A 24,636-nucleotide genomic window follows, 5' to 3' on the forward strand; every position below is an offset into this window, starting at 1 on the left:
TAGGAATGCTATCAAGGAAAATCTAAGATGTGGCATTAAAGCATGCATTGAAAACAGAATTTGTGCTTCTTAGAGAAATCCCCAGCTCTATTTCAAGTCACTCTCTCTTCATGTTTTACTTGGCACTTGCACTTTTCACCATAAAAATTCCTTTCTCTGTCAAGGATTTCATGTAATAAACAACCACCACCTGACAATGGAACAGAGAGCCTCTGAGTTCTCTTTGGCAAAGCAAAACTGTTCCCAAGCTTCCTTCAGAAAGAAATGCCCACCTGACCTGAGAACACTACCAAACCTCACCACACAGCCTGCTCGCTCTTCATGCGAGGCCTCCAGCTGAAGCCACACCATTCCTGCATTTACTCCCCTGATACCCTTCAGACAAATTCCCGGTGCTCAACATCTTATCCCTAAACTTCTTGCCGACCACGGCCATAACTTGATTCATTTGCTTTCAAAGAATATGATGGGATTCAGTAACACAGCAGAGAAATTACTGCCTGCTTCAGGAGCATACAGAAGGCAGTGCTCAGCTCCGAGAACCCAGCTCAGGTCACACATGCCTCGACATCCAAACTCACCTACCCAACATGAGTTACTCAGACTTATCCAGCACACATTCCTGCACATTACCTTCTGAGCCTGGTCAAAGCTAAGATCTTCAATACCAAGAACCCACCTCTATGAGTGAGACAGGCGCAGGAGCTTCTGCAGCCCATTTGAGTCCTGGCCTCTCCCCAGAGATGCTCACAGCGGGGGTTAAATGGTGGTTCTGGTATTTGCAATGGAAAAATCCAGTTGTTGAAGGACCTGGGTCTGCAATCCCTGAAGTAGGAAACAGGATTCATATCATACAGCACTCATCTCTGACAACTTGTGAGCTGGAGAGAGAAGTTTCTCTGCCCCTTCACCTTTTACTAGTTCCACTGGTTTCTACAGAAGAAAAGTATGAGGAAGACAAGCAGCAGCCCAGTTCTAACCTCTCCTGTCTTCTGCTCCCACGCAGTACCTACGTGTGTCAGTACGCGACTGGCCAACCAGGCAGACGCCGTGCCAGCTTTCTGGGCTTGTGCTGTTCCCAGATCAGCAAAATCTCTCCCCCCTTGACAGCTGGGGCCTTTATCAGAAGAAGAGTTTTCAGTGTTACTGATGGATCTCAGCCATGCTTACCCAGGTAGATCGTTCACTCTTTTAGGATTTATATCAGCACTAACGTGACTTTGGCTGCCACAAACTGTAAAAGAGTGCCTCGATCCGATTCAGATTCAGGGCATTACATTAAAGTGCAACATAGGATCCTAGTAGATTGTATAAACGGAGATGAATCACTTACACTTCCTAAGCCTTTGCAGAAGGTTTGGTTTGCCCTCCAAGAACCAAGCTTCCATTCTTCTAAAAGCCGCTCGGATGGCAGAACTGGGCATTCTCCTCCTTGCCTACAAGGAAACATTTCCAGGGCAGGAGCCCTTTCCTGGATGACCGGCCAACGCCTGCAGCCACCTGCAAAATGCCTACCTCAGGAGCTCTGCATGGAAAGGAAAGGTTGTGAGAGGGAGAACAACTTGAAAGGGAGCCAAAGAAAGGACGAATGCGTGCTGAGAAACATCAGAAAGCTCGAGACCACGTTCCTATTGCGAATGCTATTTAGAAGGTGTCACATCGAGATGGGAATTGATGCAGGTATTAAACACAGCTATTTTATAAACCTCAGTTCTGTAAATTAAACGAAAACTTGGGGCCAGACCACATAACTGGAGGCAGGATTTGGCCAAAGGCCATTCTTTTTCATAAGGACTGCCCTCTGAGATGGCAGCTGTGTCACGAAACCCCCAGTGAGATAGCTAATGCAGACTAAGAGAGCAGCAGTGACAGGTTATTTTTTGCTGGAAGTAATCTCATCACCAAGCTCTGACACGGGTTTGAAAATCCATTCAGATCCCAGAAGCCTGACTGCAAAACAATTCAACCCGTGGGAAGAAACACATCCCCTGCATGTAGACCTCACCTGGGATGCTGTACGGAGTTTGCTTTGTTTTGTTGTGCTGAAGGGGTGCAGGGGGAGATGCCAAGTTTCAAGCACTGCCCAAACCGAAGCAAGGGCATCATTTGTTGCTGACTACTTTGCAGTTAAACGGCTTTAATCAGGCGAGTCCCTCGTGTTGAGGGCTATCGACTTCCTGGAGCGACAGCACAAGAGCCCAACGTGACCATGATTCAGGCTCTCCTTTCGCCTGAGCGTTGAGGCACGGACGTTAAGGCAGAAATGCAGCTCAGCAGGCTGCAGGATGCTGGGTACCAGAAACTCCGCTCACTGCGGTCTCAGGCAAAGCACGGGAAGGGAGAGCTCAGAGGGACAGCCTCTAAGATGTGGTTCCAGCACCCACAGCTGGCCTAAATTTCACTCCCCACCAGGAAACAGCTCCTTTCTCACAGCTGGCTGCTGCTAGCGAGTGCTGCCACCCGCCCCAGAGCAGCAAAGGGGCATGCAATATTAATAGCATCCATGAGAAAATGATGAGCCCACATCAAAGCACTGGAAGTTGTTTTTATGACGTTTGGTTTTAAATCTAAGTGCAAAGGGAAAGGTACTACACTCGGCTGTGCATGTTTAGAAGACTTCTTTTAAGCTGTGATTCTGCAGTTTGCAAACACAGGCAGGTCCAGGACAACCCTTTAAGGGCAGGGGAAAGCTGCTTTCAGCTGGAACTCAGCAAATCACAAGTCGCACTAAGAAATCAAAATCAATGCTGCTCTGAAATGTAGCCTATTAGGAACATCCAAGCTATCATAACTGATGGTTGGGAATTTGTGCTGGGACTGGGTTTTATCTACAACACGGTCAGCCCTTGCAATCCGGGCCCAACAATTCTGCCAGAATTAAGCAGAAGCAAACCAGTAAGGCAAAGGAAGCAGTACGAGCTCATTCGCTGGGATCCTTCTAATAACAGGCAGTGACAGAAGAACGCAATGAATTAATCTCATTTGGAAATTTCCCCTCCTCCATTAAAACGTTCAGACACTGGACAAAACTCTACAGAGCCCGGTTCACCAACAGAGGCGGCACAGCTGAAATGTGGGCAAAGATGGTGTCAGCGATGCACTCTGTGGGAAGACTCCTGGATTTTGGGGCACAATAAGCTGGGGATGATTGCAAGGCACAAAATGTTACCAGGAGGATACGGTGGCTGTTACTGGTGTCTCTAGTGCCTGGAACAGGGACTGCTTGGACACTGCTGAGTCTCCACAGACGGGCACAGCCCCATCTAAGCTCCTCTGCTCGCACTACAAACTGGACACACGTTTGTTTTGATGGCCGTAAAGGCATGTGAGTGCAGAACCGTACCCACAGAAACATGCCCTGCATGGTGTCTGGCATAGTCTTGTCCTGCTGACAGCTAAGGGAGCCCACTTCCAGCTTTAGGACATGTGCTCTACCACAGCAATGCTCCGAACCGCTAAGAAGTACTGCATTACAGCAACCAACCATCAAGTCTTCATGATTCCAGATGCATTACTTTGATAGCTCCATCGCTGTAGCATCCACCCACAGTGAGGGCCTGACATCTTTTCAAGCCGTTTGCGGAGACCCTATAACCTGATCACTCAACTTACTTGTTCGTCCTTATCTTCAAGAGATCTCGGAGCTGCACAGCAACCGAGGGGCTATTTCCTTGGAGCAGGTGAAAGATGTTATCAGCCACTAGGACGTCTGCTCTGCCTTCTCTGCTCAGGCAACCGGTTTGCTTTTGAACCAAGCCCTGCCTATCCTCTACCTGTTAGTTGGGAAAGCAGACGGGATCAGAGCCAGTCCCATCTTACGCGCGCGCAGCCTGCCCAACTTGGCTGGTGCTCAGGGCAGACAGTTTGAAATTACATCACTGGCACCTCGATGCGGTTGAGATGGCACCACCTCAGGTTACACGGGAGCACAGGACTGGGAGAGACCCTCCAGGCCGCCGAGCACAGCCCCTGCCACCCAGGCAGCCGCACTACCTCATCCTAAATGAAGTGAAAATAGTTGTGAACCAGACCTCCTCGGGCACACCTCAGGCTGGCCATGAATGCTATATTGTGGTGTAAATCGACCCCAGAAAAAGCACATGGACACATCCAAGACAAATTAGAAACTGCGGGAAGCAGGGAGGCAACTCAGTCCGACGGGTCAGGCAGCAGGAGGGCCGGGTCCTGCTGCCAGCTCCCTGCTGCCCTGTCCCAGCCCCAGCAGCACGGCTCCACCTCGCAGGTCCCTCTGGGCTGAGACCAGGATAATGACACGGCCCTTCCTTTGCAGATGGCTTTTAGCTCGACAGACAAAAGGAAGGATGCAAGAACTTACTATTTTTATCCACTCAATCTCCTCGACAGGTTTTTAAAGCCTGTTTAAAAGCCCTCCTTTGCAATTCAGCCCGCGGATAATTTGCTACCTGCATCTCTGTAAAGTTTAACCTGTCAGAGCCTGGCAAAGGTGTAATTTCATCCCCAGGCTCTTCTGACTTGAGACTCGGGAGCTTCGCTTTGTGGATAAAGTATCAAAGCAACAGCTCTGCAAGACAACAGCCCTTCGCATCTCACAACCCATGCATTATTCTCTCTAAACATAGTTTAACAGGCCAGAATCGGAACTTGTGCTCTCCCCTCGTTTCTCCTCCCCCCATGCACACTTGAAGAGAGAACAAACACAGATAAGAGTAGGAGACGGAGACAGAGACACAGACAGAGAGGATGGTTTATCCCACAGGCAGAGGATTACTGCATCATGATGCAATGACCTTGTTCAGGAAAGAAAAAGGTTACTTACATGTAGAAATACCAGCTCCGTTCCAGAACAGGGTCAAACAATGTCCATTTAAAGGTATGCTGGAGAAAACATAAAACACTTGGCCAGTGAACTGGAGAGAGAAAGCAAACTTCAGCCCAGCTGGTCTGGATATAACCTCTCTCCAGCTACACACAGAGCACTGACCCAAACAAGCAGGAGTGCTGTTGTGCAGGTAAGCACGCATGGGAAGGAGATGCCATTCTGCTTTCTGTGTGTTTCCATCTTTAAACATCCAGGAGTCCCCTCTGCTCCCTACAAAGGTGCAGGCAAAACTAGACTGTTTTGTGTTTCATTTCTGGTGCAAAATGCTGTGGAGACAACCCAATAGTTTGCCCCCAGGAAGACTTCACATTTGCACTCTCTGGGAATGTTTTCTTCCCCCATACGCCAACTGGGGGGAGGAAGGCCACATGCTGCCCACACGAGGTAATCCCATGGAAGAATACCTCGAGGCCAGGCTCATTTTTTCTCTGTTTAGACAGCATTTAGCTCAGCAAAGCCCTGGCCATGAATAAAACTCCAAGGCTGACTAGTCACATGTATGACTACAGGATCCCCAAAGTAACTTGTTTATAATGTATTTTCAAATGCTACATGAAAATAATACCTGTGGTATTTACAAAATATTGTGAAGAACACAAACATTTCACTGCTGGGCATTTATCCCTCACTGTTGTTATCCTGCTAAGGTGAAGCGTATGTTATTAAAGTCAATATTTACCAACAGATACTAGAGTCGTGTAAGTAATACAGTCCTTCCATGTAAAACTATGCTTCCAACAGGAAATAAAAGGCATTTGGCAAGTCTTAGACTGCCAAGGACAACTGCTACATGTCCTGTTTCCAGGACAAGAAAGCCCTCCAGTTACCCCAGATCCTTCCAGCGGTGAATGCTGAGCTTGTCTGGTAAGTTTTCCGAGCCCACTGGAAATCCTACAGCAGACACAGAAAGCTCTGAGTCTGAATTGGCACCAGATGCTTTACAAAACAAGTGAATTTCATTTTGCTACAGAAGTAGGAGAAGGCCAAAATGCTTTATTTGTCAGGACAGGAACAGTCACTCCTCTAAGAACATGAATGTTCTGCTGAAGTTATTACAAAACGAGACTCTTCCACGGAAATCCTGTGCTGAGCGCCAGCTTAGAGTGCCCTCTATGCCTGTATGCAACAAGAAATGTATTTTCTACAGCTGATAACAGCAATGACAGCCTTAAGACTCGAGCACGACCACAATCTGCAGCAAATTCCAGCCTTTCGGGAAGAAGCCTACAATGGCTCCCCAGTAGCTCAAAGACTCCGTACAAAGGCCAACTCAGTATCAAGCAGCTACTGCAGTGTTTCCCCTCCATCAACCTAGGAAAAGTGTATTAGCCATACATCAAAACTGCATTGCAGCTAAAGCTGCCAATTACTTATGGCAAAACGGGAGGCTGATTCATTTGACTGTATGTGGGCCTTGGCTGGAGTTTTCCCAAAATGCTACAAGAGAAGAGACAAACCTCAGTGAGCCTCCCCCTCATTCCCACCCCTGCCTCCCCCCCAAATCACAGCCACTGTGCTCGCACAAATCGACATTTCCTGGAGGCTTCTTTCTCCAAACTACTCCTTTTCTAAATACAGACAAAACGCGCAGCGACTCAAAACACATTTGCATATGAGATGTATGCATACAGGGACACCTCTCCCAGACACGTACAAGGGAAAGGCAATGCAAAGTGTCTAAAAAGCCTTTAAATCCCCAGTCCCGAGAGAGCCCCTATGTCTTCCATCATAGATCACGCTGCGCTACACGGCCGGCTGCGTGATGTGCCGCGGCCACCTTACGGCACAGCTCGGCAACCAGCCGGCCGTGATGGCGGAGCGGGAGATGCCTTTGACTAAAGAATCACAGACCACCAAATTTCTGCTGCACACAAGCACGAACACCTCCCGATTCCAGTTCCTTGTGTTTAACACCGGACACGTGACAAGGAGCAATTCTGCATGCTGCAGGCCTCTCCTTCAGGCACGCGTTTCAGCCGGGCCTTGCAGCCTCGGGGCGGTGGGCTCCGCTCTTGCTAGCGCTGCAAGATGGAAATGTCACGGCTCTGCTTTGGAAAAGGACAGAAGTTCCACTCCACCCTAAGTCGTCTGCGTGCGGCGGTGTGGACCCACAGTTATTTAAGCACCCACAGGCCTAGGTCTGCAAGCTCCCCGTCGCACCAATACGCTGTTCCCCTCAGTTAGGTCAGGACACAAAACCCGAGTCACTTTTGCTTCTCACTGGTATCTTTTTTTGCTCTGCCAGCTCCCTGCTGACAGCTGTGGCCATCTGACTTCACCCTTGGTGTTCCAGCCACCTTGGGGAGCCACGGACCACCAGCGGCAAGGCCTGTACTCAGCAGCGTGCCTGAGGCAGCCCTGTGAGCAGCCAGCCCCTGCCGAGCGCTCCAGTGTTTTTCCCCCAGACCTGAATTCTAGCCATTCACTGGAAATCTTTAAAACATCTTTCATGGAAAACATGCTTTGGGATCCTCACTCTGCAAGTGCAGAGAAACGCCTGAGGCACGCACCCGCTGCTCGCTGCCCTCTTGCACCACCATTTGGAGCACAGCGAGCGCACTGGGAGGGAGCGTGGCCAGCTCTGACCACCCCTTCTGCAGCAAAGGAACCAGCACTTGGGGCATGGGCAGCTCCACAGATCCCCCTGTAAGGTCTCCCCAACCCTGCAGGGCAGATCTGAACATAAGTGCAAGGAGTCTTCTGCCTGATGAACCCACCAACCGAAGCCATGAGTCTAATGAGAGCTCATATGCCAAAGGCTACTAGAATATGCAAGGTCATCGTTTTCCCCTCTCCTTGCCCCAAATTAAGTCTTATGGTGTGTTGACTTTGGGATTATGTTCGCTAGATACTTCTGCACAGGATACACACGTGGCTGTAACTCAATAACTAAGTTCTGCCCTGGTTCACAGGCAATTACGTTCAGGGGAAGCGCTCCAACAGCCTCACACAGAGAGAACGCCCTGCCATTCTGATGGAAAACAATGCAAACAGCATGAAACAACAAAAACACCCGAGGAACACGTAACTAACCTCTTGCATAACTGTGGGACTAAAGAGAGAAATACCACACCAAGACTTAGAACTGGAAACCACCTCATACCCCAGTTCCTACCACCTCATACCCCAATTCCTACCGCTTTCCCTCACTACGGGAAGAAGCCCGGCATTGACGCCGGCCATCCGCATTGCTCCACACACCAGAGGAGAGGACAGGACATGCCCCGAGGAGCAAGCTGCTCAAGAGCTGTTGCCAGCATTATGGATCATGGTTGTAGGAAGGAAACGATCCCTAATGAGATGCTTTGGAGACATTTGTCATTAGTGTCACTACAGAGGAAGACCCTGCATTCCTGTAGTGCAGTAAGAAGAAGGGAGACTGATAGAGCACGGAAGAGCACAGAGAGAAGGTGTGGGGCGGGATGTGGGGCAGAAATGAAAGGAGACTGTTCCCTCAGATTGCTGCTCCAGAGACTTTCAAATTTTACCCCACCTCATTTTTTCACACACGCTACAAAATGCAAGCCAGGTGCTTTCTCAGCAATAAACTAAACAGGAAGCAAATTCTGGCTGCTGTAGTCTTTTTTTCTTGCTAGAAATCTCACCTCTTCCCAACTTGAGTTCCCAGAGCTTCTGCAACAAAAAAGGGAGAGCAACAGCACAGCATGGCTAACAGAGACCATATCAGGAGGAAATAAATAACCAGGATGCCAACCTGAGCTGGCTAGGCTGACTAAAAAGATCAAATGAGGGTGTAAGCAGCTCTTTTCTGGAGCAGGCAGGCATCGTTTCAGTTGTTGAAATATTCATGCCCCAACAGGAGCTGTGGTATCAATGTCTGTCCCTGATACAAACAAACCTGAGCTCAAAGCATGACAATCTGTGTTGAGCAGAGTGGAATCACAATTAAAGGCACTTTCCAAGCCTCCATTTCTGCAAACACACATTTGACAGCTTTTCTGGTGACACTACAAGTGCATCCCAAATCCAAGTCCATAATCTCTTGCCTGTGATGGCAGGAGACATTAAAACCAACGCCAGCAAGCACCCAGGATTTCAGCAGTGCGACTTCCATTCTTCCCTCCCAGGTTTACTGCACACCAGCAGCCTCATGTGGCATCTGGGGAGGGGCTGGGCGCACCTGATAAACACAAGCTGGCATCTGGGCACTGCAGGATGAATCAAAATTCTCTGCAGGGAAGCGCTGGAAAATTTCTCATCTAGAGGATTTTCTCCCTCACAAGACGAAATGGAGGAGGAGGAGACAGAACAAGGAAAACACGAGGCCTTTCACACCCCTCGAGAGAAGTACTTTCCAGCGCCCTTCCCAACTAAAGCACAGGCACCGATTTATGCCTGCCAGCAGAGGACAGGGAGCGGGGCACGCAGCTGCTGTCCCTGCACCAGCACTGCCTGCCGAGCGCTCCCAGGTGACGTGACGGGAAGAGAAGGCGTTTCAGTACCCCCCATCACGTGCAGCCAGCCATGCGTGCACGCTGCAAAGCAACGGTGAGCCCGCTGAGGTGCCAGAGTGTTTTCAGCACCTTGGATTAGAAAGAAAATGAGAATGCCCGTGCTGGAGCCTGTGCGGTACTTCGGTGTTGAAATGGCGGGTGGATTCGGGCTCATAGGGTATCCAAGGCTGGACAGAAGTGACACTGCGATACGTTGTCTCATAGGAGAGCAAAACGCACGTGCAGCGAGCTGGATCAATGCACACCGATCACCAGCACATGCACATGGTATCCCTTTCTGAAGTCGATGGCTTTGCTTCCATGTCTCTGAGAAAGCACATTTTTGCTCTCAGGATTACAAAGAAGCACTTAAACTTCCCCCAAAATGTCCCAAACACAGTGGGGAAGATATAACGGGATCCAAATTGCCTTCATTTGCTTCTGATGGCGAGGAAAACGCACACAAGACCGGGGCAGAGGAGGCGTATCCAACCTTAACTTTGCCATTTCCCCTCATCCCAAATGTTATGCAGGGCTACAGGGGAGCGTCCTGCATCAGCTCTGCTGTGCGGAAAACTCCAGGGCAGAGCAGCACTTCGCTCTGGACCAGGCAAGAATCAGTTGTATCTGTCAATACGTCACTAGGTAAACAACTGACGATAAAAAATATCAGGAAATAAGTTAATTGAACATATAACGATGCTATTTGACCCTTGCATTCCTGAGGCACAGCCGTCGCCACAGGTCATCAGAGCAAAGCAAACCCGCTGGTGGCACCTCCTCCCTGCCCAGGGTCTCCTGGGGCCGGGAGCTCCACTAGCTGGGGACGTGAGAGCTCACCACCAAGACCACGGTTGGTGCGACTGACCACAGGGATGCCGTGCAGCCCACCCATGGCATGGGGAGCCCACCTGGCACGTCCCACGCTGCCTGTGGAGGGCAGGGTCACCTTGCCGCCCGTTCCCCGCCGCAGGACAGCCCCCAGGCCACCTCACGCCAGGGGTTCTGCCAGAGCAAACTTCCACCTGCCCAATGTGCCATGCCAGCTGGGAAGTCCCTTTGCTGCCCCCAGCAGAGCACACCCTGTGTTTGCTGTCAGCTGCACACGAGCCACAGACGCTGATGTTCACCCTGTCACTGATTGTACCTGGAAAAGATCTCCAAAACTCAAAGCACTGAGACAAAGCACTAACGAGCCACAGACACTTCCTTATGTTGCTCGTATTTTTTCCAATATACAATTAGCCCCAGAAGCAGGAGACACACCAATGACAGTGGGTCTGAGACAAGTATCTCCACCTGCCCAGGCCTGAGGATGCCTGCTGTGTAGCACAACAAGGAGCAGAAATTAACACTCAAACCAGGTAGGCACAGACCGAAAGCCTTGTTAACACCTCAAAGTCACAGGGAGCCCACTCAAAGCAGGACTGGAAAGCAAATCTGGCAACATGTCCCCCATAGGCAGCTCTGTGCAGCCATGGCTGAAACAAAGGAGCTGAAGGCAGATCTGAGAGGCCTCCAGCTTCCAGGCTGTGTTTGACCCCAGCTCACCATCAGCTCCAGGAATACTTGGATCCAGAGTCACCATTAAACCACTGAAGGAAAAAGAGGAAGCTTCTAGGCAGAGGAAACAGGACCTGCAATGGGACATCACCACAAAGCAGGCAGGCCAGGAACCAGCTGGGGTGGGCAGTATGCTGCAGGGCTGAACTGCTCTCACCTGTGCCTCGCTAAGAAATACAGGGGGGTAAAGGAAGAAGGCTTTGTACTAAGTTTTTTCTAGACTGTGCAAGATAAAGTCTTCCACTACAGCCAACAGCGAAACGCTCACCGGCCTCAGTGGGACCAGGATTTCACCCAGCCTCATGGGGCTTGCTGGTGTCGAGGGCACAAAGGCCCTGCCAGCCGCACTACGAGGCCCGTGCTAAGGCCCCGAGGGGAGCGAGGCCGGAGCACGGTGCCCAGGACAGGCAGAGCAGCTCGCCCTGGGTGCTGCCTCCCACAGCACTGCTGCCACAGCTGCGGCCTGAGCTGTTGCTGCGAGCGGTGGCCTAGGAGCTGGGAAACTTAATCCTGTAACAGGAGCTCAGGGCTCGCAGGAGCTCCTGAGACTTACTTTTAGTTATCCAGAGCCACTTGGGGAAGAAACGCCATGCGCACGGGTCGGAGCACAGAGCCCCAGCCGTGCGGCCAGCACCCCAACACCCACCGCGCCTCCGCCGCCTCCTCTGCCCGGCGCCGTGCCCGGGGAAGGCCGCGAGCATCCCTCTCCTTTGCCTGGCCTCGTGGCAGCACAGCCGGGCTCGAGGCAGGCTCCGTGCACAGACCGGGTCCCGGCAACCTCCGCTCCCCAGCCTCCACCAGCCGCGCCCCCGGCCTGAAGCCACGACCGCCCCCAGTTCCCGCCTGACTTGGCTTCGCGCTCGTGCCGCCGGGCACCCGCTGCCCGAACACCTTCGAGGCTCCTCCGCGGCCACGCCAGGCTGGGGCCGAGGTGCTCGGAGGCCTCCGCTCCCCGCTCCCGTCCTCCGCCCCACGGCGGCCTCCAAGGGGCTGCCTCCGGCCCCCTCCCCGGCACCCCACGGCCCCAGGAGAAGGTGGGTGGGTGGGCACGGGGGGGGGGGAGGAGGAGGAGGAGGAGGAGGAGGAGGAGGAGGAGATCCGGCCTCGTCCTCCCCTCGGGCCTCAGCCTCTCCGCGGGGCAGGCCGGCAGCAGCAGGGCAGGGGCTGCAGCCTCCCCGGCCCCAGCCCAGCCGGGGGGGACAGCACGGGGGGGGCAACCGGGAGGCCTCCAGCGGAGGCAGCTGGGGGCCGCGATCGCTCCCAGCCTCCTCCCAGGGCCAGGGCAGCGGGAGGACGGGTGATGATGATGATGATAATAATAATAAAGGGGGGAAAATTTAAAAAAAAGGCAATTATTTCCAGCGCAGCCCCCCCCAGCACAGGTGTCACCGGGCCGGCCCTCCCCGCGGGGCGCCGCCGTTACCTGCCGCCGCCGCCGCCGTCATGCTGCTGCTGGCGCTGCCGGCACTGCCCCCGCTGCTGCCGCCCGGCCCGGCCCGGCCCGGCCCCGCCGCCGCCCCCTCCCCTCCCGCCGCAGCCCATCTGCCGCGCGCCCGGCCCGGCCCCGCGCGCCGCCGCCGCCCGGCGCCCGCCAATCGCCGCCCCCCCAGCCCCTGGCGTCACCCGCCGCCCGCCGCGCCCATTGGCTGCCCCCGCGCGGCTGCGGCGGGCCCGCGGCGGCGCGGGGGGCGCGAGCTTGTGGTTCGGGGCGGCGGCGGCGGCGGGGAGCGGCGCGGGGGGGCGCGGCCGGAGGCGCCCCAAGGGGCTCGGCCCTGCAGAGGGGCTCCGCGGGGCGGCTCCCTCGGGGGGCGCCGTCCCGTGCCCCCGCTGCGCCCGGGCCGGGGTTAGGGCGCTCCGGGGAGCCAGGGAAACCTCGCTGCAGGGCTGAGCGCGGGGAGCTTCCTGGCAGTCGCGGGTGGTTCTGGACTCCGTGCCCCCGGAGGCCACGAAGCCCCCGAGCCCGCCGAGCACGAGGGAAGGCCAGAAGGGGAAGTGCCCACCCCGCAGGGCTCCCGTGCCCCTGGGGCGTGGGGCTGACCCCGGCGGAGGCCATGAGCACAGCCGTGCCGGAGCTGCGGGGCCGCGTGGAGCCCGACCGGGCACAGCCGGGGTGCCGGTGGTGTCCCCACGGGGTGCAGGAGAGCCTCTGACCCCACCTGGCTGTGCCCCTGCTCCCCAGGGAGCCCAGGGCCAACTCCTGCCTGTGGCCGTAGCCCCAGGACAAGATGGGGTCAGGCGGCCACTGCAGAACCCCGAGAGACAACTGCTAGCCCTGAGCCGTCTTCCCCTGGACTTTGTTCCTTCTCGCCAAGATGCTTGAGGACGTCGGAAGCCAAAAGCCGCGTAACCCCACCTTTCAGCTCTAATCAAACAGACCCTCCCCAAGTGACTCGCAGTGCCTCAAGCTCCCAGGGCTCTTCCCTGCCCAAAAGGGCTGTGCCAGACTGAAAGTCTCCAGCAGAGAGGCCAAGCACCAGCATTTTCGGGAACTGAACAAACACTTAGCTAGGGCAGCCTGGAAATAAGAAAAAAGGAAAGTCTTCCTTGAGGAATTAAGGGCAGCTCTGCAGCCCGACACCTGCAGGGTGCCTTGCAGGACGTAACCCCGACAGTGTGTTGTTCCAGGGGTGGCTCGGGTACCCTAGCGAAGGCATGAGGACATTGAACAAACGGTGCCAGTGGGTGCATCCTCCATCCACTACAGAACCAGTTCTGGGGCATCTATCACACCTCCCTGGCAGACACCCCATGAGCGAGCAACACACCTGACTGCTAACTGGGTGGCAGCATGGGTCCCATTAAACTCCCGTACATAGCAGCAGCCCCCCAGAGCTCATCCTGCAGATAAAACCGACTCCGACACCCAACTCCCAGCCGCTGGAAGCAGCTCCCGGCTCCGCAGCTCAGCACGCTGCGGGCTCCAGCTGAGGCACGTGCGCTCCCACCCGCCCTGCAGCGGGGCTGAGCATCCCGCAGCGGGGCTTGGAGCACCGCGGCAGGGCCGGCTCGGCTGCAGCGGGGCTGATCGGGGGCAGGAGGGCCGCTGGAAGCTAACAATTCAATTTGGGGGCCTGCTGGGCCCATGATGTCATGGTTTCCCAGCGCCCGCCGATTGGCTGCGGGTGAGCATCTGCTGGGAGCCAGGGCTGGTTCCTCGCCTGAGGTTCAGACCTCTCCCAGCGGCTCTGAATGCGCCTGGTTGTCGTGACAACCTGGATGGTGGCAGCTCCTGATAACCACGTAATGAGGTTGTCACAAAAAGGAGCCCCTCCACCGGAGAGCCACAGGGATCATTAACGCTTCCGAGGGAGCGCATGAGCAGGAGAGGTAAGGGGACCATCTGGCGACGCCGGAGCGCGTCAACAGCCTCCCTTGGCAAGGAGCTCCGTGAGACGGGAACCACCTACCGGCACGTAGCAATGGGGACCGGCCCGGCCGCCTGCCAGCAGCCAGGGGTCCCCAGCTGCTCAGCCGCGGGATCTGGTGCCTGGGAGAGCCAGGCAGAGATGGAGCAGTGGCACCGTATCGAGCCCCCGAGCGGTGAAGGTGCCCAGGGTGGTGACGCAGCCTGGGGCAGGTGGCACGGGATCTAGCCACGCACCATCTCCTTGCCCCAGGGAACTTTTTGTCCTCATTAAATATCCTTCACCTTGCGCTGCTTATGGTTTTCACCCCATTCTCAACGAACTCACAGGGCATCTACTACCGGCTGCAGTAGCGGTGCACTGGGGTTGCCTGAAATCTTTGCCGATCGTGGCCACAGCGTGGGGTAACTCAGTTGTCAGACTGCAGACCCAGAGACCAACCCCCCAGAGGCAAATGCCCACCCTCACTTTGAGGAATCACTTATGAAAAAGGCTTTCCTGTAAAAGGATGAAGAGGAGATGGAAAATACCTCTGTAGGTAACTATTAATCGTACAGCAGTTATCTGTAGATAACTATTAATCTTACAGCAAACAATTGACAGAATGTTTCCTTTATGTCATCTTCGTCTGTTTTAAAAATATGCACTGTAAACATTTGCTAGTCAGTGTAAGAGTTTATTAATAAAGCCTTCATATTAAGAGCAGCTGTGCTTTTAGTTTATATTTTTACTTCAAATCGTATTTTTCCTGCTCAAAATTAATGCTTCAGCTGTGGATTTCACTGAGATGTAATAAGAATATTAATATATGCCAGATTAGATATTAGATTGGTATCTAATCTAATACCAATCTAATACTAAAGACTGCATTTAATAGATACGTTTCATAATGCCACTGCTATACCTCATTAAAACGTTGTTGCATTTCCACAACTGTTATAAACCATCTAGTGGGATCTAATCCACCTCCAGGAACCAGTAAAACTGCATGTACTGCTCTCCTTCTGTGGGGACGTGTGTGATAAAATTCAAAGCTACGACAGAGGTAGAGCTGATTGCAGGCAACGAAAACCTCTCGGGATAATGTTAGGTGCCAGGCTCACAAATCGTGCTTCTCGGAAAGGGATGGGAATGACTGCAAGGAGATCCCCATCCTGGGTCAGGGTTTTGCAACAGGGAAACAATAAGCGCCGATACTGCTCACGGCTGTAGTCCGAAACACTGCCTGAGCTGTAATTAGCGACGCTTCCCGACGAGAGGCCGTACAGCCCAGCAGCACTGCTCCTCCAGTTTGGGCAGAGGGGAAACTGAGGCAGAGAGCACTGCAGCGGTGCCTGTGTACTAACCGAGCAGCGCTGCCTCCCACAGATCCCTGCTGTCACTCCCAGGTGTTGTGTTGTTTATGTTTTATTTTTTTTTGGAAACTGCAATTTAAATCGCCCTCCAACAGGCGCAGCAGGACTAACAGCCCTACCTGAATGCGGCTTGTAACAGGACACGCTGCAGCTCCCTGCAGAACCAGGGGCAGGATTCAGAGGGTTCCAGGAACACCTGTGAAGACCAGTCCTGCCTGGTTTGCATTCAAACACCCGCCGTCCTCCTTCACAGGGAACACCACAACATTTCTCGTAACGCAAGCAGAGATGACCCGCCTGCTTGCTAGATTTTACCCACCACAGGCGTCTGATTGTTTGCTCTCAGCCTGACAGAGCCAGGACCAACCCTACCTACCTCTCCTGCCCCTGCTGGGAGACACAAGACCAGGCAGGCTCAGGAGGTGATGTTACAGGCCATGTTTGGGCTTAGCCACACCATGGCAGTGTCTGGATGCGGGGTTTTAGTTTACACTCACCTCAGCCGATCCCTGCAATGGTTCACAGCAGTGTTGGGCAGGGTAAGGGCGAAGCAGCACTGCCTCCGCAGCCTCCTGAGGCCACCTGAGCTCAGCTCCATGCCGATGCCAGCTCCTGCCCGCTGAGAGGGTGCGGGGCAGGGAGGGCTGCCGAGCTCCTGCCTCCGGGCAGGTGTTTGGAAGGGTAAGTACCTGGTACCCGACAGCTTGGTTTTTAAGAGATGACAAGTATGAAGCCCACCAGAGGCCGATACATGATCTGTGAGTGACCACGGCATCACAGCATCCCAGACCAACCCACACAAAGGTGACTTCCTAAAGGAAGGTGTGAAACATTTCTGAGAACGGGGATTTTGGCCTTGCTCCTCAGGGTATCACGGCCTTGGCACGGAGACCCCACAAAGCTTTGGGCACACAACAAGGGCCTGGTCCAAAGGCCAGCAACATCAACAAAACCCCTAATGATTAAGGATACTGTAAATCCCCATCTCCCTACATTTTCCCAAGAATTTCAGTCAGGCAGAAAAAGAAGTTGCCCACCTCCAGATATGCAGCAGCCCGCGGAGCCCTGTCCTTCCCAGTGACCGCAGCGCCGCAGCCCATGGCACGGCACCTGCCTGGGGGTTCCCAGCGGGACACGCACCAGCGCCACTGGCTCTGGGTCAGCCTCATCGTGCAAAATCCCACAGAGAAAATGATCTCGGTGAGATCAGCAGAACCACTTCAAAACAGAAAAGCTTCCCAAGTCCCCCATGAGACCCCAGAGGCTCTTTAAGATGAGGACACCGCCACGTGGTGGTGAGAGCCACCAATGCTACAGCCACCCAGAGCACCAGCTGTGGGGCCTCACATCTGGGGAGCATCCCCGTGAGCCCCAAAGCTCTGGTTCTTTCCCACTCAATGCAGTTGTGCTTCTGGAACAGAAGGGGCTTACGCAGGGATTCAGGCCTCTTTTTTTCCACACTTCATCACCAGAAAATTTCACGCGGGGATGATTTGGGACTAAGGATACAGGAGACCGGAGCACTGTTGGCTGTGCAAGAGAAGCAGTATCGAGCAGCTGCCGATCCCTCACCTCCTGCTGCCTTCAGGGTATTCTGGAAAGAGCAGAAAAGGCTGGTCGCAACGAACTCCAGGAGGTCTCGCTGAAGCCAGCATTTCCCTGGAGCCCCGAGCCCAGGCTCCATGCTGCGGGTGCAGGGATGGAGCCACCCCATGAGGGGGGCAGCAGTGTGCTACGGGACAAGCTGGAGGTACACACTGGCATCCAGGAACAGAAAACCTGAAGAGCAAAGGCTCCCCATCTTATTTTCAGTACCTTGAGCTACCACTCTTCCTTCAGCATCCCAGCTACTAAAAGTCTACAATGAAGGCATCACCCAAGGGTGTGACAACAGCAAAGCTCCGGGGGGGCTCCACAAGCCTGAATTCATGCAAACGTAATCCAAGCAAAAAATTGTATATGCAAACAATTCTTGCAGCTCAGGCATCATCCCATGGTAATCCAGCCACAGTCTCCAAGCCTATGCTGACTTACCTCTGGCTGGCCTGTAGCCAGATTGATTTGCACCCTGAAGGTATCCCAGACCCTCAGCTACAGTGCCGCAACGTCTCCACATGGGGGGGGTCTGAATGATTCCTTCAAAGCAGATGGGACCGCTGAGGCTGCTTTCATTTTGCTGGTTCCTTCTCCTGTCCCTGGAAATCAGGATCTAGTTTCTCTTCTGTGTGGTTTCTCCTGCTCATTCAGCTCTCTCTCGAAGATCCACTTTTCCCACAACTGTTGTGAATCTGAGAACTAATCTCATACGAGATCAGTTCCTGCTGCAGAATAAGATTAATCTTCTTAGGAGTGCAATACAGAGTTATTGCTGGTGATGTGGTTACAGTGGTTCCATATATAGATTATTCTGCACTTATCAATCTTCCTTAGCTCCAAATAAGACATCCCTATTTGCCTAGACCTCCAGTAGAAGAGCATAGACAGGCCTGATTCTGGGCGTATTCACCCATGTTTTCCTCTCATACCGTCAGTGGAGTTATTGATGATTAACACTGAGGAAAATCAGGGCCAAGGCCAACAACTCTATTTCTCTTTTGATTTTTTGTCCCATAACTGCACCACAGAATGAGAACAGGAATGGCACGTATCTAATAATCTCAGGGAGCTATGATTTCACAGCTGTGGCAAGTCCACTGATGTCAGTGGAGCTCCACCATGGGTGGATTTTGAACAAAGTCGCTATGGATGGTGAGCACAGGGCGCTGTGTGACAGCCTGTGAGTACTGGAGATGCCAGATTACCGACGCGGTGCAGTGCAAAAGGTACTGCAGATAACATCAGTCCAGAAGGGCTAGAGATGAGCAAGGTCTTTATGTGGTTCCCACTCCACAAACAAAGACTTGATTGCCTGGAGAACTTCCCATGACAGCCAAATTTTACAGCCATGCCTGCTCAGGACAGCATCCTTCCAGCAGCTGGAAGACTGGAAACTAGGGTTGTCTGTGGTCGTAAAGCACTTCCATAGCAGGACGTTAGGCTGAAGCCTCAAAATGAGATCAAGCATGCTGGAGAATGTGTCTTGACTTAGGAAATACCTTTCCCAAGCCTTCTGGGGTTGTGACCTGCAATGTTAACATGTGAGAACCTCTCCAATTGCTGACCAGGCCAAGTATTTGCCATTGAGCTAAAGAACCAATGGCTCCAGGCTATAGCAGACAGACATCAACTCAACTATCTAAGGAGCATCTCTTATCTTTGGTGTACCTAATGCCAGCTAGAGCAGCAGGACTGACACCGCCTGGGTGACACAAACAATTTGTCAGGAACCAGAAAAAGGACTTTGAGCTTTATGAGACTCACCACATCATGATAGTAAATGCAAAACATGCCAGACACAAACTGACGTTTACAGAGAGGAATTACTAGAGCCTAAACCAGCCTTGCCTCCAACACGCCCTCAGTGTGGTTACTTTTTTTTTTTTTAGAGGAGAGGACCCTTTCATCCTTCTCATTGCTGTCTGCCAGCCCTTCCAGCACCCTCCTTGCCTTTCTCCCCTGCAACACTGCACAGCCTGTGGTTCACCACGGACACAGCCAGTAAGGTGTGAGCGCTTAGAGATCTGTTCACACTAAGAGGTACTGTGCTACAATTTGTCCCCAAACCTACGGTTGTGCTTGGCCACAAGGAGAACTCCATAACCCAAAGGCTGGCAGCTCAGCCAAGCACGTGTGCAGGTACAGACACCATGGAGAAGTTTATTCCATAGATTTATCTTTCAAGGCACTGAGCAAGTTAGGGTCTGCTTTGACATAGCATAGCAGGACCAAGCATTGGTTTGAAGACGGAAGGCCACCAGCCCAGAGGAAATTTCTTATGATAAGTTCAAAGTGGAGCATGAGTTTTCTAGCAAAATAAAGTAGGGCTTTTCTCCTAGAAGTAATGCCTTTCCAACTACAAAACATCCCAGGGTTGACAAGTCTTATCTCGAGTGGAAGAGTTGTGAACCCCCAGATTAATGAAAGGTATGTTCAGCGAAAGGTGTGTTCATGAGACCCTAGAGCCAAGATAAAGCACAGGGAGGGGGTGAGACCTGCCTTGGATTTAAGAACCTTCAGGGATCATCTTCATTAAAAGTCTCAAGCACATGTAATTTTAGCTTGAACCTAGAGGATGAGAGAACATGAAAGTTAGGGCAAATTTAGCAGTTTTGTTCCCCATCCAGTTCAGACTGAAACCAAATATAAAAAGCAATGATATTTCAAGAATCGTGAACAAGACCTTTTGACCAGCATCGCTCAAGTTCACAGAGCCCGGCAGCGCAGGAAGCCCACGCTTCAGCCCCCATCTCTGGCTGGGGAAGTCGGATGTTCAGAGAACACAGCCAGGCTTATTAATCTGGTGCTTAAAGATGTCACCTAAGCAGAAGCTGGGATCAGGAAGAAATCCCCAGCTGACATTAAAATGTTAAACTCAATGGAATGAATCCAATTATTATTTTTATTGGAATTGCTAATAGGCAGGATGGCACTGGAGGGTCAGACTTCCAAGATAAGCATGGGACATCAGTGCCACTGGAGACAGGGACCGGGTGAGGCTTTTGACCCGTGCTGCGCCGCTGCTGTGCTGGCTCAGCGTCCCCTTTTGCCCCCCGCATGCTGACACCCAGGCGGTCGAGATGCTCCAAGAGGGTCAGGGAATGCCAGGAGGGTGACAGAGGCTGGGTGCTCTCACAGAGCTCACAGGCTACAAACCTGCACGGGCTCCCCGGCCTCACACCCTCCGTGAGGTATTTCTGCCTCCTGGTACACAAGAAGCCCCAAGGGATCTGTGGTCTGTGGCAACCCCAGCACAAATGGAGAAGCCATCTTCCACGAGCAAGTGAATTTCTCTCTGAAGAAGTCTCGCAGCAGGCATCCATCCCTTCAGGCTGTGTGCGCCCGCAGCCCCTGTACCAAGACTGCCTTCCCGGTCATGGAAGTACCTGTGCAGTTAGCTGAGAAACTTCCCTGCCAGGCTCTGCACGGATATGTCATAAACCTTCCTCCCCAAAAACCCTTCACTGCATGAGAGGAAAATGACTAGGGTGTGTTGACAGCCTTCAACTAACTGAACATCACTTTGTGAAGAGTTACAGGGACCCAGCCCAGCCAAGAACAATCACCCCTAAAATAGAAATTAAAATTAAATGCCTTCACTGTGTTTTTTTCATGAACCAAAAAGCAGCACGCTTCACTGGAGCACCCACTCTGCCTCTGTGCCACCTTCCCTGACAATCTCGCCTAACTGAACAATCCTGGGGGCCCGTCAGGATGGGGTCACCACACTCAGGATCCATCTCCCTGCTCTCGGTGGCAGGTGAGCAGATGCAGGCTCCATACCAACAAGCTTTACAATGAAAGGTACTGTCCCATATAGCAAGGCTGCTGGCACCGAGGAACAGAGCCAGAGGCCAGTACCGGGTTTGGCAGCACCCCACCTGCTCTCCTGATGCCATGTCCACTCGGGACTCCAGCTGACAGCAGGCAGACGAATGCAATAGGTGATTCCGTGACATCACTCCTGTTTACATCGGTGTAAGTAAGGCTCCTGCCCTCCCTGCTCCTGTGCTAACCGCGTTGCTTACTGTGCACCCGCCAGTCGGAATGCCAATCCAATCTGCCTCTGGCTTACTGTGGGACCCAGGCTCTCATGCTTCATCGCATCCTTGCAGTCAAAGCAAGATGTTTGTTCAAATGTATTTTTAATCTTGTTGCTACCCTGGCTTCTTCCCATTAGCTGTCTTGCACAGCCATCGGTTCACACCAGGGAAACGGGCCAATTACCCTGCACAGCCCCAGGGAGAGCTCCTGCTCAGGGAGGCAATGGGTGCTTGCACCACCAGGAATAGCCGCTGTCCTGTGGCGAGGGCAGGAAATGCCTGAAGTTCACAAAGTCTCAGCAAAGCAGGCAAGAAAATGCCAGATACATCCCTCCTCATCAGGGCAGGGAAGCACCATCCCTCTGGCAAGCGCTGCCTTGGCCACACGGCCGAGGGCTGTGCACACCCTGCAGGTGGCAGATAAGGAGCCACTGCTGGAGGGGGAGCTCCTAGGGCAGAGCTTGAGGCTGGCGTGGTGCTGGGGAGCTCCAGGGCACTCTCACTCCTTACAGGAGGGCGTGAGGCAGCTCACAGCTGGTAGGTGGAGACCTTGGAGACCTATGCTTCCAAGCAGGACCAGCTTACCCACCACCACCATTTCAGCTCACGTTAACTTGGACTGAAGGTCCTGAGGGAGGACCTTAATCAAGCCCAGCCACCCTAACCTGGGAGGTCAAGCTTCAGCCGAGGCCACCAGCAGGCAGCCTCCTGCCCCTGCGCCAGGCAGGCACACCAAGCCCGGGCTGCAGCCTGCGGCACAGAAGGTGGTAAGTCATGGGTGGCATGGCTTCAAACTAAGCTAAAAAACTCTCTGCTTTTCTGCACAGACAGCATCTGAGACCTAGTCTCTGCTCCTCTGAGCTTGTCACCATACGACACATGGGCTCTACCCCCCAAAAAGAACCAATCTGCCAGCTCTGGCATCTGCAGCAAAGGAAGAAGGAAGAGGAGGCTGACCTCCCCCCTTTGGAGGTCTGGTCCCTTCAGCACCTGCTTCCTCTAAGCCCTGCACCTGCAAAATGCATTTTCACACCTAATCCCCCACGCAGCCTCTGTGCTGTCCCACTTGGTGTTACACGGCAGCCGTGCTCCTTCTGAACAACGCATGGTCCAGGACAGATGGACAGCACACACGGTGAATTACAGCTGTGAACAAAGTGTCTGGACAACTGCTGTGGCAAAAGGGACTGGCATCGCCTCCCGCTACTGCTGCCAGTTATCTCCTGGTTGCACAACGAATCCCTTATCACCCGCTCTCACCAGAGCCGGGCAGGAACTTTGCAGCCTTTGCTTTTGCCTCACCAATCATTCCTGGGCTGACAAGCCCCACAGACTGGGAACAGATTGCTCTCCTGGCTCAGAAATAGAGCCCATACCTTGCCTTCACTGCTGCAGACGTGCCCTCAGATGGCCCGTGATGCCATTTTTGTCTCCTAGTGGAAGCTGAATGTCACTGCTCTCCCTGTCGGGAACGACTGCTGGCAGAATGAGGCCCAGCCCCAGCTGCTCACAGCGCCACACGGCAGCCGCCTGGCTCTGCATGAGGACAGGAGGCTCGCTGGGAGGCCTCAGGCTCGCCCCGGCTCCTGAATCCAGGAGCAAAAGCACCTTGAGGTTTAGAGCTTTTGAGCTCTTTTGGTTGGGGTTCAGAAAGGCAACCCCCAAAGCAAGAGCCCTCGTGTAACATAGGAATTTTCCTCCCTCTATTGCCTCCAAAGCCGTGAAACCGAGATCTACCCCGGTGGGCTGCAGCCCTGCAGGGGGCACAACTCCAGGTGACATCTGCACCTGGCCTCTCTCCACCGCGCCTCCCCTGGGGATGCTGGCCCACAGGCAGCAGGCAGCTCCTAGCAGCTCCACCCCGTGAGCTGCCCAAGCTTTGCACAAATAAGGCAAGGAGAAAGAAAACCCAATCCATCTTATCAACGTGCAGGAAACGGCGAGGCACCACCAGTCCAGCAGACTAGTTAGCCCTGCAGAGTAACCTGCTGCACTTTGGACTCTACTCCCCATGCCAACTGCTCCACTTGGTCATTTTACCAAGCAAAAATCATTTCGTCTCATTAAAATGCACCTCCCTTCTGTGTCCTTGTAGGACGAGGCCCAGAAAGCTACTCTGAAAGGAAACAGGGAACAAGAATGGCTGTGCAATCGGCTGCATCACCAGTCTTCTTCTGAACCAGACAGCAATTGCTGTTCCCTACGCCTCCTGGGCTCGCTGACCTGAAGGCTGGCTGCTTGCTGCACCTCTGGCTACCTGCTGGGAGCCAAGGGCACAAATTCAGTATGCGAGTGCACTTTTTGCTACACATGCCCAAACGAAGTGATGGAGGCCCTGCAAAACCCCGAGACAATGCTGTGTATTCAGGAGTGCCATCTGCTGGCACCTTCTCCTTAATTAACCTTTACAAAGCCACCTGGGGGGGCACGGAGCTCTCCAGCCACTGCGCATGCAGGCACCGCTGGCTCCTGCTAAAGGCTAACAGGGAAAGGAGAGCTCAGATTTTCCATGATGCTTCTGTTACCTGGATAGGCGGAGGTAAATGCATAAATACATATATATTATCTCCAACATATACATTGGTTTCTTCCTCAAAAGTCCATCTGAGCCCCTGAAACCTCACTTTCTAAGGTCTGCAGCTGCAAAGAAAGTTTCAGGACTCAGATGCCCAGATACCTTGCAGACGGTGCTGACAGCCAGAAGGAATGGCTCTGCCATGAGTGATCTCACACCTATCACCACAGTTGCATGATAGCCATCGGGAGGACAGACATCAGTATTTATAATTTATCCAGTTTTCCTGGGAGAGAGAAGCAAAGGGATCCCAGATGTGCACAGTTTGCACCACAGACTATTTCCTCGAATGAGCAGAAGTCAAAAAGCATTTGCAGGACACATTGCTTATTCTGCTCCCCCCAAACGGCAAGTTGACTAGCAGAGCCCATGGGCCTAACGAGCTCAGCCCACTGAAGGAGAGCCCTGTAGCACCTGTCCTTGTCAGGGCAATAATTACACTTGTGGGGGCTTTGTGAAAGAAGCCTGGCAAAATTAGAGAAGCTAGCAACAGTGGGAACATGCCAATCTAACTGACAAGGCTGACAGACGAAGGCTGCTGAGAGATGAGGAGCACAGGACTGGAGCACAGAGGATGAAACACATCCAAAAGTGCACCAAAAACATGCTCAGATGGAGAAAGTCTCCTTGACACAGGCTCTGGAAAGAGCAGAGACACTTTATTGCTGAGCCACATGGGCTTAGGATTTGTGTTCTCTTTCCATGACTGTCCTTGACAGGGCGCCAAACTCATCCTTCTACGCTTGCAATTAACAGCCTGTAGGGCAAGCTCTTCTTATTTTCTTGTACAGACACAGACGTTAACCTTCCTTGAGATCACAGCA

General features: G+C 53.2%; 1 protein-coding gene across 4 annotated transcripts in view; it reads right to left on the bottom strand.

Moving 5' to 3' along the window:
• The window catches only part of PAK3 (p21 (RAC1) activated kinase 3), a 180,343-nt gene that overhangs the window by 59,932 nt on the left and 95,775 nt on the right, over positions 1 to 24,636 (bottom strand). The window contains exon 1 of one of the 4 annotated variants that reach the window (XM_080554447.1): positions 12,302 to 12,438. The exons of the other annotated variants lie outside the window; for them this stretch is intronic. The gene's annotated coding sequence lies outside the window, so the exon portion shown is untranslated. Of the gene's footprint in view, positions 1 to 12,301; positions 12,439 to 24,636 lie in introns of those variants that run through there. 4 annotated transcript variants of the gene reach the window in all.

Source organism: Anser brachyrhynchus, assembly GCF_964034855.1.
Source record: "Anser brachyrhynchus genome assembly, chromosome: 13".
Lineage (NCBI taxonomy): Eukaryota > Metazoa > Chordata > Aves > Anseriformes > Anatidae > Anser > Anser brachyrhynchus.